The sequence below is a fragment of the Scardinius erythrophthalmus genome (assembly GCF_964197995.2).
Source record: "Scardinius erythrophthalmus genome assembly, chromosome: 13".
NCBI classification, from domain to species: domain Eukaryota; kingdom Metazoa; phylum Chordata; class Actinopteri; order Cypriniformes; family Leuciscidae; genus Scardinius; species Scardinius erythrophthalmus.
Window position 1 is genome coordinate 1,603,787 of NC_138233.1, and position 13,601 is coordinate 1,617,387.

Here is a 13,601-nt window from a genome sequence, read left to right on the forward strand (position 1 = left end):
ATTTGTATTATGTTCATTTTATACTTCAGTTGTTATTGTTATTCTCTGGTTTACACATTTTGAGCTGTATTTACAATGCCTTGTATTCATCTTTTTTTATTGCATTATACTTGAAATCTCTGTACTTGAACAAAATAATAATAAAAAAAATAATAATTTTTTAAAAATGATTATTTTAAAGATAAAAATGTCTCCTAACACTATTAAAGTCATACTAGTTTTGTACTTTCATTTAAAGTACATACAAACTAAAAGTAATGTTATTTGTATAATTGTACAGCAAATGTTTTTGCTGTATAAAGGCATACATGTTTGATCAAACACTCACCATATAATTATAAAATGAAGTAAAACGGTTTAATAAACTTCTTTTAAGTGACATTAATCAATTAAGCAAAACAAACACCATTTTATCCAAAAATCATTTATTTAGTTGTCATTTTTACAATTAATTTTTTGAAACGTCAACTGAATTTGTCATCAAAGGCTTGTGTTCTATAAGTCATAACTCATTCCTTCACTGATTCACACTATAATAGCAGTCCATAGAACAGAAGCCATCAAACTCTCTCTCTGAACAGAACGCAGTGAAGACCCGCTTCTGTCCACTGCCGCAATATCCAGTGGTGCTTTTGTAGAGGAATCCACAGGCATCACACCTGGTGAGCTTAAGCTCCACCCTATATTCCTCCCTCACATCCGGATTGACTGACTTCCAGTCAACGATAAAAGAAAAAATTAATTTTTAATGCAAAAAAATGAATTTAATATATTAGCTTAACTTGTTCATTTCATAAAGTAATACTTATACATACTGTCCAGCCAAGCAAAGTGAGCTTTTTTAAGAAAACCTGGATGGTGGACTGTTTCATTAAACTTTTTGCACACTAGTGACAGAGTGTGAAAGGCTTTGTCTCCTTCTTCATAAGCAACATCAAGAAGAATGTGACTGAGCACCTCTGGTGGTAGCTGGAAATAAAAATATGGAAAAACTATTTTAAAACATTACTTACATTTTTTTTTAAAGAAATAATATTCAACAGTACATCAGCAAGGCCTCCTGTTGGGTCCATGGCTGAAGAGAGAGAGAGAGATTACAAAATGCTAAAATGTCATTTCTTTAAATTTATATTATAATTAGAATTTACCCTGAGTCTTCAAGTAGCAGTACACACCACCATTTCCTTATTCTTGACATATTAGCCTTGAAAAAAAAAAAAAAAAAACATTACTACAGTGTTTAAAATTCTGTTTTTATACTGGCTTGCAAACCAAATGTGTTGAACAAAGATTTGAAGACTCACCTCTGAAAAGTCAAAAGCCACCCCCAGAGAAATGTACAGGCCATACTGACATTCAAAGGCTACTTGTTTAGACCTTTTTTTATTTGGTTTCTAAATTAAACTGAAGTTACTGTCATATAAAAACTCACCATGAGCACAAAGACTCAGAGAAATGCTGCATTGGAATCTCCTGGATAAGGTTTGCAAGCAAATCAAGAAATGGAAAAAAGCAAGTAAGCAAGAATTTTTATTTAATTGATTTAAAGATTTAATTAATTAAATTGTGTGCTAGAAGAATAAGTGATGATTCAAAAACTTACTGGAAGGTCCTTACAGGAGATCTCAGTCCAATGGCCAGGAATGACAGTCTGAGCAACCCTCCTATTAAGTGATTTTTAGAAATTGAGAAATTATGTTGAAATTCAAAATCAACAAAACACACCCCTATTCAAAAGGTATCTCACCCCTATCTTTATAACTCTGCTGCTAAACTTACGAACACACTATACAACAGTCCCCCATTTTGATTGTGTACGCCCCTTACTATTGATTGGTTATAAGTATTTTGGTACTTTCAATGTTAATAAACTTAAATGACATCATATAATTCACATCAGACATCATTAACACAAGAACACAAGGACTTTTTGGCTTGTGCTCTGTTGGAAGGGCTCTGCTGCTGACCCAGTGTCTCACCTGTCTCGTGTCTTGTGATTTCTTTTTTTTTTTTTGCTGTTTTAAGTGATTGAGTCCGCATTCTCTTTGTGGCAAAATGAAGTTCAGCGTTGGCATGTTACTTTGGCTGGCTGTGTGCCTTCTCAGTGGTTTAATCGCCGAAGTATGGAGTTTATATGGAAACGCCGGAATCCTTACCTACACGCGGGACCAGCTGTTAGACACTCAATCAAACCGGAGGACTCTGGTCTGGAGCCGCTGGTCAAGTCTCCGCAACTCAAAAACATCGGAACGCGAAAAGGGACTAAAATAAAGAAAAGAGGATCAAGAGGAGGAGTGAGAGAAAGACAGAGGAGGCGCGGCAGCAGACATCCCCTACCGGTAATAACTTTCTCTAATGTTCGCTCTTTGAGCAACAAGATGAATGAACTGATCGCTAAAGTTCAATATGATAATGAGTTCCGACAGAGTAATCTCATCTGTTTTACGGAGAGCTGGTTGAAAGAGGAGACGTCAGACCCCAACTTGCCGGGTTATACAATTATTCGGGCTGATAGAGACATTAATTCGTCTCGGAAATCTATTGGCGGTGGTTTGTGTGTCTATATGGACACACGCTGGGCTACCCAGTACACCGTCCGGGAACGTGTGTGTACACATGACTACGAAATCCTGGTTGTCTCATTTCGCCCCTTTTATCTCCCGAGGGAGTTTGGACAGATCACTATCATATTGGCCTATGTACCTGGGCCGGACTTTGTGGGAGCTGCAGCCAGGATAGCAGAGAGCTACAACACCGCCCTGTCCCGTGCAGTCAGTCAACCCGTCCTGTTACTCGAGGACTACCCTACTTCCACGTTACAGGGCTAAGCTGAGGCGGGAAAAGACTGTGATTAAGGAAATTAAGATCTGGACTGAGGAGATGAAATGCGAGCTGGAGACTACTGACTGGTTATTTCTTAACTCATGTGACACACCTCATGAACTAATTGACACTTTTACATCCTATCTGTTGTTTAATGAAAGTAAAATCATTCAAACTAAAATTGTTAGAATATTTCCTAATAACAATATATGGATGTCTAGTGATCTTAAGGAATGTATTCGTGAGAAAAAAACATGCTTTTAAAAATGGTAATATTGAGTTACTCAAGGAAAAAAGAAGCGAACTAAGATCGAAACTGAGCAAAGCAAAAATAGAATATAAGGATAAAGTTGAATGTCAGTATTTCTCAGGAAATGCCAAGAAAGCATGGGAAGGTTTAAATGTGATGATGGGTCGGGAAACTAAGCAAAACCGTGGCCTGAGAGGGAGAGTTTTAAAAGAAAATGTCCATGAACTAAAAGGTATTGTGCTGGAGTTATTCCAGTACTTGCTTAATTCTTTAACAATGCCCAAATTATGGAAAATATCCTATATTGTGCCTATCCCTAAAAAAACCTGGAGCCACTGAACTAAAAGATTTCAGGCCCATTGCCCTTACTTCCATCTTAGGAAAATGTTTTGAGGGAGTTATAAGCAAACATATTACAGCATCAGTTTCTAACAGCTTAGATCATCTCCAGTATGTTTCACACCCTGGCAAAGCAGCTTCAAGCCCCCCCCCACCTTGCTAGGGCCCAGTTTATCGATTTTACATCTGCCTTTAACAGCATGCAGATCCACATCTTGCTGCAGAGACTTATCGATATAGGAGTAAATGGTGGTATTATCCACCCTGTAAGGGACTTCCTCTCTGACCGCCCTCAACAGGTTCTGGTTAATAATACTCGGTCTGACATCCTTGTGCTTAACACTGGCGCCCCGCAAGGGACTATTCTATCCCCATTACTCTTCTCCATTTATACAAACGAATTCCAATTAGACCTGGAAAATTTTCGGTTGTATGCAGATGATATGACCCTGGTTGCTTTATTAAAGAGGGGGGACATAGTCGGAGAGGAAGTATATAGAGCACATGTGTCATCTCTCCAGAAATGGTGCGATGAAAGTTCCTTAGAGATAAATGTAACAAAAACACAGGAACTTGTCTTTCATGAAAAGGACCCTTATAATTAGGGGACAAATTTTAGGGGACAACATTTTCGGTGAAAACACAGACTACATTTTTAAAACCTGTAACCAGACAAGACTTTTGTCCTCAGTGAGTGTGCGAGCATGTCTGCTCAGGAATGGTATCGTGAAGCTAGGTCATCTAATGGATAAAGATGGATGGAAATCTGTCGAAAATATTAAGGAAGTGACTGGTTTACGATCACAGAGACTTGTTTCAAAAATGACGGAGGAAATCTCTCTGGCAGTACAAAGAACTTATGGAGAAAGTATAGCAACAGGACAAATGTCAAATCAGAATGACATGATAGTTTTTCCAAGGATCAAGATTTCGTCACTAATGTGTGATGAGAATGAAGGGGAGGTTGCCGATTCTATCTTGAATTTACAGACACCTCAACTGGAGTATCTGGATTGTGCTTCGAAGAAGGCACTTTACCACACAGCAGTTAAGGTGATACACCAGAGGTCACTGAAGAGACAAAAAGCTTCCAGATGGCTAGAGTTGTTGGGACCAGACTTCCTTGTTAAAAACAGGTGGAGGACCCTGTACAAACTCCCTGTAGAAAAGCGAACTGGTGATCCGCAGTGGAGGATCATACACGGGGCGATAGCTACGGACAGGCATGTGGCACACCTGAACCCAGCAGTGGGGGGGCAGTGTAGGTTTTGTGGTGAGGGTGAAGATCTAGAGCATCTGTTTTTAAAATGCAATTGATTAAATGATTTGTTTGAATTACTTGCAGCTTGGTTTCAGGGGTTTGCAGAAGAATTTTCAGACAAAATATTTATAGGAGGGTTGAAATATAGATTTTTATTAAGAAGGAGAGTATGTTTATTGAATTATCTAATAGGGACAGCAAAATTGGCCATATGGAAAACAAGAAAGAACAAGGGCCTAGAGTTGGCAGCAACAAATTCTAGAGTAATGTGTGTGAGTCTGGTGGCAGCAAGATTGAGGATGGAATTTACATATTACAGTCTCACAAATAATGTACCTGCTTTTTATGAAATCTGGTGTATCAATGAGGTTCTATGTGTTGTACATGATGATCAATTGGTCTTAGGTTTTAAAAAATTTTTTTATTTTTTTTATTTTTTTGAATATTACATTTTATTATTATTATTATTGTGAATGAGATATAAATGATGTCTAAATAAAAGTTGTTTAATCCTCTCTCTCTCTCTCTCTCTCTCTCTCTCTCTCTCTCTCTCGTGCTGCGTGCCTCACATGTCCTCTTTTTCATGGCTGCTGCGTCTCCCTTTTTAATCCGTTTGGAAACCGCATCTCAATTGCCGCCCCAGCTCTCCTCCTCTCACACCAATTCCACTCAATAGGGTATATGTCGAACGTCGCATGACGAAACCGGAAACCTGGTCTCATCGCATCCGCTTGTCATAGAAAGTGTTAACAGCCGTATGAACTGATGCCGATATCTATGGAATTTTAAGGTAATCAGCTAACCTACCTATCTCACTTTGTTATTGGCTTTTTATTCTATTTAAATATCTAAACGTTAGTGTGAAGATTTTTTTTTTTTTTTACTTTTAAATATCGATCTTCACATGCGAGGGACATTGGTTATGATCATCTTTGCTCGCTCCTTTTAAGTTATCTTGAGTAAAATAGTAAAAAAATGCATGAAGCACATACAAAAGACCTGAACCGGAAGCGATGCGTTCTGTTTTCCGGTTTCGTAATGCGGCGTTCGACAGATGCTGCGTTCCAGTCCACTTTTAGACACGCACTTGCAAACTTCCCTAAGCACTTCCCCTCGGGGGAATCCCTGCCGCCATTTTGAAGTGCGTTCCACTTCGTGAAGTGGACGAGGGAAGTTTATATGGACAGACCCTCGTTCCCTCGATTTTGACCGAGGGAGCGAGTCTGCTTCAAATGTACACTTCAGGCACCTATATGTCCCACAATGCAACACGATTGTGACGTCACCGCATATCTCGTCTAATCACCACCACACAAACAACTCTATGATATATTAATTATAATTTTTTTTAAATTTAAAACAACCCAAACACACCTATAAACATTTGGATGCTGCATTAAACAAATTCTTAAAGGGAAAAAAATGTAAATAATAAATCAACTCCACAGCTGATTCCAAGTGATCAAGGGCTTAGGACGTTCCAGTTCAGCCCATTGCAGTTTCCGCCAGTAGTGGGCACTCGCAATGACGTACATCCGAGTGAACGAGAGGAAGGGAAGTTAGCAAGTGAAGGGCATGACAATTTTGGACTGGAACGCAGCCATATACCCTATTGCCCCGATCGGCCATAACACACGGGGAAAACTGGAACCGGCCTGGTGTTGCACCGGAAGTGCTCCCCCGTAACAACAACTCCCGTGCGAAAGGTTCCGGCTCCGGTCACCCCGTGACAGTACCATCTTATCAACTACCTATACACATCTTCTCTTTGAGCTTGTTTGGTACTTTTCCATCCTCACAGAACTCTTGACCTAATTTAATCTGATTTATCCTGTTCTGACTGAGACACAGAAATACAGACTTTTACATGAGGCAAAGGAAAATCTCCAACACAAACCCAAACATTTGGACTTAATAAAACGCAGTTTTGGAGATACTTACAGCTGAGACACATTTTAATGGGGGGGGTTTGGTTCTAGTAGTCAAGGTCCACCAGAAGATAATTTTTTATCAATAATTCTAGAAGCATGAGTTAGAGGACATGAGGCATCAGTATATTTTAGATGGATAATGGAGAAAGTAGGTTATAGTTTCCATTCTGCTACTAATATAGTCTGGAGCAAGGATTTGAATGTCTCAATTAGTGATGAGGATTGGACCAAAATATGCAAAAATTGTAAAGTAATGTCGAGGAATTTGGGAGTATGACTTATACAGTTTAAAATACTGAATCGTTTTTATTGGACCCCGATCAGGTTATTTAGGCTTGGCCTGAAGGACTCGGCCGAATGCTGGCGATGTGAGAGAGAGGACGGAGACCTGATACAAGCTCTGTGGTCCCGTTCTAAAATACAAGAATTTTGGTCTAAGGTCCATAACTATATTCAAAGAGGTGTCAGAGCGTTGCTTTCCATTTTGTCCAGGTTTATATGTCCTTGGAGACCCATCTTTTTAAGCCCGGATGTAGAGACAACTGAATGGATTCAAATAAGTATTATGATTGGGAGACAAATTATAATGAGAAGCTGGCGGCTGCCATCTTTTCAAGAATGAGTTACAGAATTGGGCAAAGTTTGCGCTTATGAAGGAACAGCATACAGATTACTTGATAAAAATGAGGTCTAAAGGATAAAGTAGGGCAGATATCTGACATTTATTGCGGGTATAAGATGATGATGGGGAGACACAATATAAGAGTTGCTTTAATGTATACGGTGAATAACTCTTTGACATAGCTATTTTAATTTAAGTATTATTTTTTGCACATTTATTTATGTATTTGTATTATTTATATATATTTGCTGTGTTTTTTCTTTTTTTCTTTTCTTGCAGATGTATTGTAGCAATCTTCATGCAACTGTACTGACACTATATGGGCGGGGTATATGGGTGGGGTATATGGGCGGGGTATATGGGTGGGTAATTTGGGAGGATACAATTATGTTTGGAGAATAAATGTACTGTTTTGTCAATCCGAAAGAGAAAATAAAAAGTGTGAATCATATAAAAAAGAGGTTGTACAGTGCTGCAATATTAAAAACGCAAACGATAATGAATGTCTGAAGGTAACTTACTCGCTGTACAGCTTTTCTCATTACAGTGAAATCATCCAAAAATTGTTCAGACTGAAGAGGATCATCCAGAACTTGGGGGGATATTCTCTCAGCATGACTGAAGATGGACAGAACATAATGGACTATATCATGGGAACATGTACAGACAACACAGTTCTCTCCTGGCTTCAGGGATTAACTCATCAGATTGAATTTGTGAATCTTGTACGATTTCTTCTGGAGAGGTTGAGTCACATTCCTGAGGATTTGACAAAGCCTGGCGGAGATCACATCGACATTGTGTTTGTGGCTCATGGCAGAATTGTCGATGAGTTTATGCCAGCAGGAGGACTGGTGCCCGCACCTAACATCAGAGACACCATTCTCTACTCTCCGTGGAACTGCAGAATTGACTCCAACTCTGCATATGCAATTGCTCATTCGGGTTTCATTCGAGTGACAAACAGACAGTTTTACATCTCTCCGGCTGAGGTTGACAATATGGTTTACTGTGAGCCGGACCCTTTGCCAGATCACTGGAATGGCATGCGAAGATCTCTCCACAACATCCCAGGGATCCTTCTAGCCCCTGTGACCCCTGAAGAAGAAGCATGGACCCTTTTTCACCAGTTTTGGATGAATAGAATGGAAAGAGAAGACCGTGTTATTATTCCATATCTTGTCCCACAACATCAGGTAAATGCATTCGGAGAGATCCCCCTGTACATGCTCATATTTGTGACATCTTTTTTACTCATGCTGTCTAATAAAACAGCTACTGTGCACCTGGCTGCTTGTTTGGGCCGTGGCAGAAGTCCATTAAGGCCAGAAGAGTGGCGAACACAGTATGCCTACACAAGTGATGGAACGGTTATGACTGTGAACATGGGTAACAGGAACGTGGACTCTGTGTTATACAGAGCCTTTAGATCATTATTTGACACTAACCGTAGATAAATCAGCTGAACGGCCTCTGGGTCAGTCCTGATGTGTAGTAAACACAGGGCTGGAGAGCGACCCGGAGCGGGGCAGTTTAATGACCAAGACCAGACCATTGTTTTCATGTTTAAAAGAACTTATATTAAAGAAGTGACAGTTCAGGTCTTTCTATCCCATCATATTTACCACTGACATGTTTCAACAGCAACATGAAGATATATAACAAATTACATACAGAGTATTGTGCTATGATAATTACAACTGTAACATTATGGAAAAATGTTTGGTTTCCAAAAAAAAAAAAAAAAACTTTTACTTTTCTATTTCCAATTCAATTAAATTCACATTTATTTTTTCAATAATTACTAATCTACTATTAAAAATCTGCATTATATACTGTAATTATATTAATAACTTTAATCATCATACGTTTTTTTTATCCATTAATTTGTGTCTTAAGGCCCGTTCACACCAAGGATGATAACTATAAAGTATATAGAACTTTATAAAAATCATTCTCAATATTAAAGAATATGAGAGTTCACACCACAACTATAACGATAACGATATAGAGAAACAATATCGTTGGATAATATCGCAATATCACTTTCAGAACGATTTTATCATCTGATGAATGATAAAAACATTGGCAGCCAATCAGAATCCATCGTGCTGTAACGAGCTCGAGCATTTAAAGAGACAGACAAGCTTATAATAATCAGAGCGATATCGCCCGCTGGTGTAGACGCTGATATAGTTATAGTTATTGTTCTTGGTGTGAGCGGACCCTTCCACCCTTCCATGATAACACTTATACAATAACAAACTAATTATAAATCATTTGCAAACTATTAGTTTATTCATAGATTATTAATAGTATCGCTAACACATAAACAGACTATACACAAATAGTGAGTTCTTCATTCATTGTTACTGTAATAAACAAATTTTTAATTAGCTCATATGTAAAGACTTAGATAATGGGTTTTCATCCTTTGTTAAGAACTTGAATCTGATGTATTTTAAACCATATATTAAATGAGTTGTTAATATTCATCAAAACATTAAGAAGTCATTAACTCACGGTAAATAAATGCTCTTATATAAAGGGAATTGATGCAAATTTAAGGCTTGATTAGTGTCTATAGAAACACTTTACATGGAATAATGAATAATAACGGTAGGTTTAAAGATCATAATCATGTCCTCTTTTTATTCCTTTAATTACATTTGAAATCAATTGTAATCAATGTCTTATTCTTAGTTTTTCTTATTTCTTATTCTTATTACATTATTTGTTGTAAACCCTTTTTACGTAAAGCACGTTGAATTACCATTGTGTATGAAGTGTGTTATATTAATAAACTCGTCTTGCCTTGACTTTTGTGTGACTTAATCTAAAGTGTGAAATATTTAGCCCAATAAAACATTTATTAACGATAAAACATAACTGATTTATTTATTATTAAAATGGCTTGACAGAAAGAAACATCACACAGCCATTGGAATTTGTATAATATACAACACACACACACACACACACACACACACTCTCTCTCTCTCTCACAAACACACACACGCTCACGCACTCTCACACTCTCTCTCTCTCTCTCTCACACACACACACACTCTCTCACAAACACACACACGCTCACGCACTCTCACACTCTCTCTCTCACACACACACACACTCTCTCTCACAAACACACACACGCTCACGCACTCTCACACTCTCTCACACTCTCTCTCTCTCTCTCTCACAAACACACACACGCTCACGCACTCTCACACTCTCTCACACTCTCTCTCTCACACACACACACACTCTCTCTCACAAACACACACACGCTCACGCACTCTCACACTCTCTCACACTCTCTCTCTCACACACACACACACACACTCTCTCTCACAAACACACACACGCTCACGCACTCTCACACTCTCTCACACTCTCTCTCTCTCTCTCTCACTAGGGTGACCACCTGCTAATAAGCCCAAGGGGGGACAAGGGGTATGTTTCTGAGGGACAATGTGGGACACTGCCTGGCGCGGCGGTGCCCCCACCCCACGGGCAGACTCACTGATAGTGGTTTACCCATTTCTAGCACATACCACCTTACATGGTATATTAATAATGCCCTATTCCCCTAAACATGTGTAATTGCTGATGTATGCTCATGAATAGGCCAACCATTGTGTATTTTTTTTCTAAATAAAGATTCATAATATTTTGAACATTCAATGAATTGACAGATGCACTTCCACTTACAATTTACTATTTAATTTTATTTATTTTTCATTACAATTTATTCACTTTAAATAAATTATAATATAAAATTATAGGATTAACAGGAATTGTAGTTGCTCAACACTACAGGAACAGTAAAAAACAAATTTATTTAAAAAAAAATACGATTGACATCGTAGCCTATTCCCCTCCATGTCCGACTGAGAAGGACGTTTTGCAAAGGTCACAAAAAGCCCTCTCGGTATCCCCCTCAACACCTTTCAGCCACAAATATTCATTTTCCCAGTCTTTCTTGTACCCACACCTTCTCTTTTTAATTGATGATGGCGGTGCCTCTCAGACTCAGTCTCTTTCTCCATTTTTCGAATTGGAAAGCGCGCATCTAAAAGTTCCTTCCCATTGTGTCTGGTATGCACGTGCGTGCGCTGTCATGACAACAACGAAAAAGTTGACGACAACCTAGTCAGCAGTTCAACTGAGGGGTGGGTGTGGCAACAGTAGCGTGCTGAACTGTCAAGTAATGTTCGTTTGTCTGCTTGGGGCTCGAGGATATAGAGCGACCAACTGTTTTTTTTTAGCAAGCATAGATTATGCGTGACACGGTCTCAATTTGCGGGACGCATGAATTGGGCTTCAAACGCTGTGCGCGCACGCGCTACGCGGGACGGGTGGTCACCCTATCTCTCACACACACACACACACACACACTCTCTCTCACAAACACACACACGCTCACGCACTCTCACACTCTCTCACACTTATGGCGGCAAATCAATGCCAATAATAAACGAGCGCACAACTGATGCGGGCGCGCGCGGTAAATGACATACGCGAGAGGATAACAGATCTACACGCGAAGAAACGGGAACTCGCGAGCTCATTCAAACCCTGCGCGCGCGCATGACATCATCTCTGCACGCAATACAAGCCCTCGCGTGCGCGCATGATCATTCCCCACGCGCTCGCGCTTGATCTGCTCTCGCCTGCTGCTTTTGCTCGCTCGAACACTTTTATTTTTGGCAGTCGAGGGGCGGGACTTACTGTTTTAATAACCTCAAATGTCATTGGTTACTTTCCCCCTTTTCCAGAAGTCAGTTGCGATTGGACGCCTGTCCAATGACTCGTAATTCACTTGACTTGAGACATGAGACATCACTTCATTTGTTTTATTTATTGTGTGTAATGTGATTTAATGCATTGTTAGATACTTTATTAACAGAAAGTCTTATTGCATTGTGTCGTTAAAAGATATTTAGGCTACAGACTATGATGCATTTCCATGGTTATTAGCATTGCAAATTGACCCAAATTTGTATACATTTTTACATTTTATATTTATAACACTGTGATTTGTGATATTGGCATTAAAATATCTAAAATAAATTGGAGAAAAATGGGAATGTAAAGTCATACAGGTGAAACTCGAAAAATTAGAATAAGTTCATGTGCAAAAGTTTATTTATTTCAGTAATTCAACTTACAAGGTGAAACTAATATATAGACTTGTTACATGCAAAGTGAGATATTTCAAGCCTTTATTTGTTATAATTTTGATGATTATGGCTTACAGTTTATGAAAACCTTTTCACAATATTCTAATTTTGAATTTGTTTCTATTTTTGAACTTTTGCACGATGTTCTAACTTTTCGAGTTTCACCTGTATTTGCTGTATATCACCACTACATTACCACTATACTCTCATTCACCACTATTTACGTTTACCCAACCAAAATTATATTAGTTCTGTGAACCTCAGAAATGTAAAACGTGACCATTAAATAGTTGCAAATATAACAAGGGCTTTGGGTGAAAGATACATTACTTGTTTATCAATATTCAAGAGTTGTTGTGTAAGCTTTTGTTATCATCCTGTGTATTACTATTATGTCCATTTTGAGTGGTTTATTATATTTTCTATTAAATGTAAAAGGGATTCTGGCTTCTCAAGTTAAGATACAGTACACAGCATAAATGATTACACCCCTCTGAAACCCAACAAATTCAGAATTTTTTCTTTATCTAGGGCTTTTTTTTTTTTTGAAGATATGTTATGTTCAGATGGGGTGTAATCATTTATACGGTGTACTGTACTTGCCTCGTACTTTCTCTTATTAGGTTATTAGCTTACAAAAAGTTAGATGGTTAAGATCACTATATAATATTTTAATATCTAATTTGCTGGGTTTAATTTTGTTCCTCTATATTTTGTAGCAAATTCTGAAAAGGCATTTGTAAGCTAATTCATGCTGTGTACTGTATCTTAACTTTGAGAAGCCAGAACCCCTTTTGCATTTAATAGAAAACATAATTAACCACTTATATAAAAATTTATAAAAGATTTGGTCAATTTGCAATGCTAATAACCATGGAAATGCATCATAGTCTGTAGCCTAAATATCTTTTAACGACACAATGCAATAAGACTTTCTGTTAATAAAGTATCTAACAATGCATTAAATCACATTACACACAATAAATAAAACAAATGAAGTGATGTCTCATGTCTCAAGTCAAGTGAATTACGAGTCATTGGACAGGCGTCCAATCGCAACTGACTTCTGGAAAAGGGGAAAAGTAACCAATGACATTTGAGGTTATTAAAACAGTAAGTCCCGCCCCTCGACTGCCAAAAATAAAAGTGTTCGAGCGAGCAAAAGCAGCAGGCGAGAGCAGATCAAGCGCGA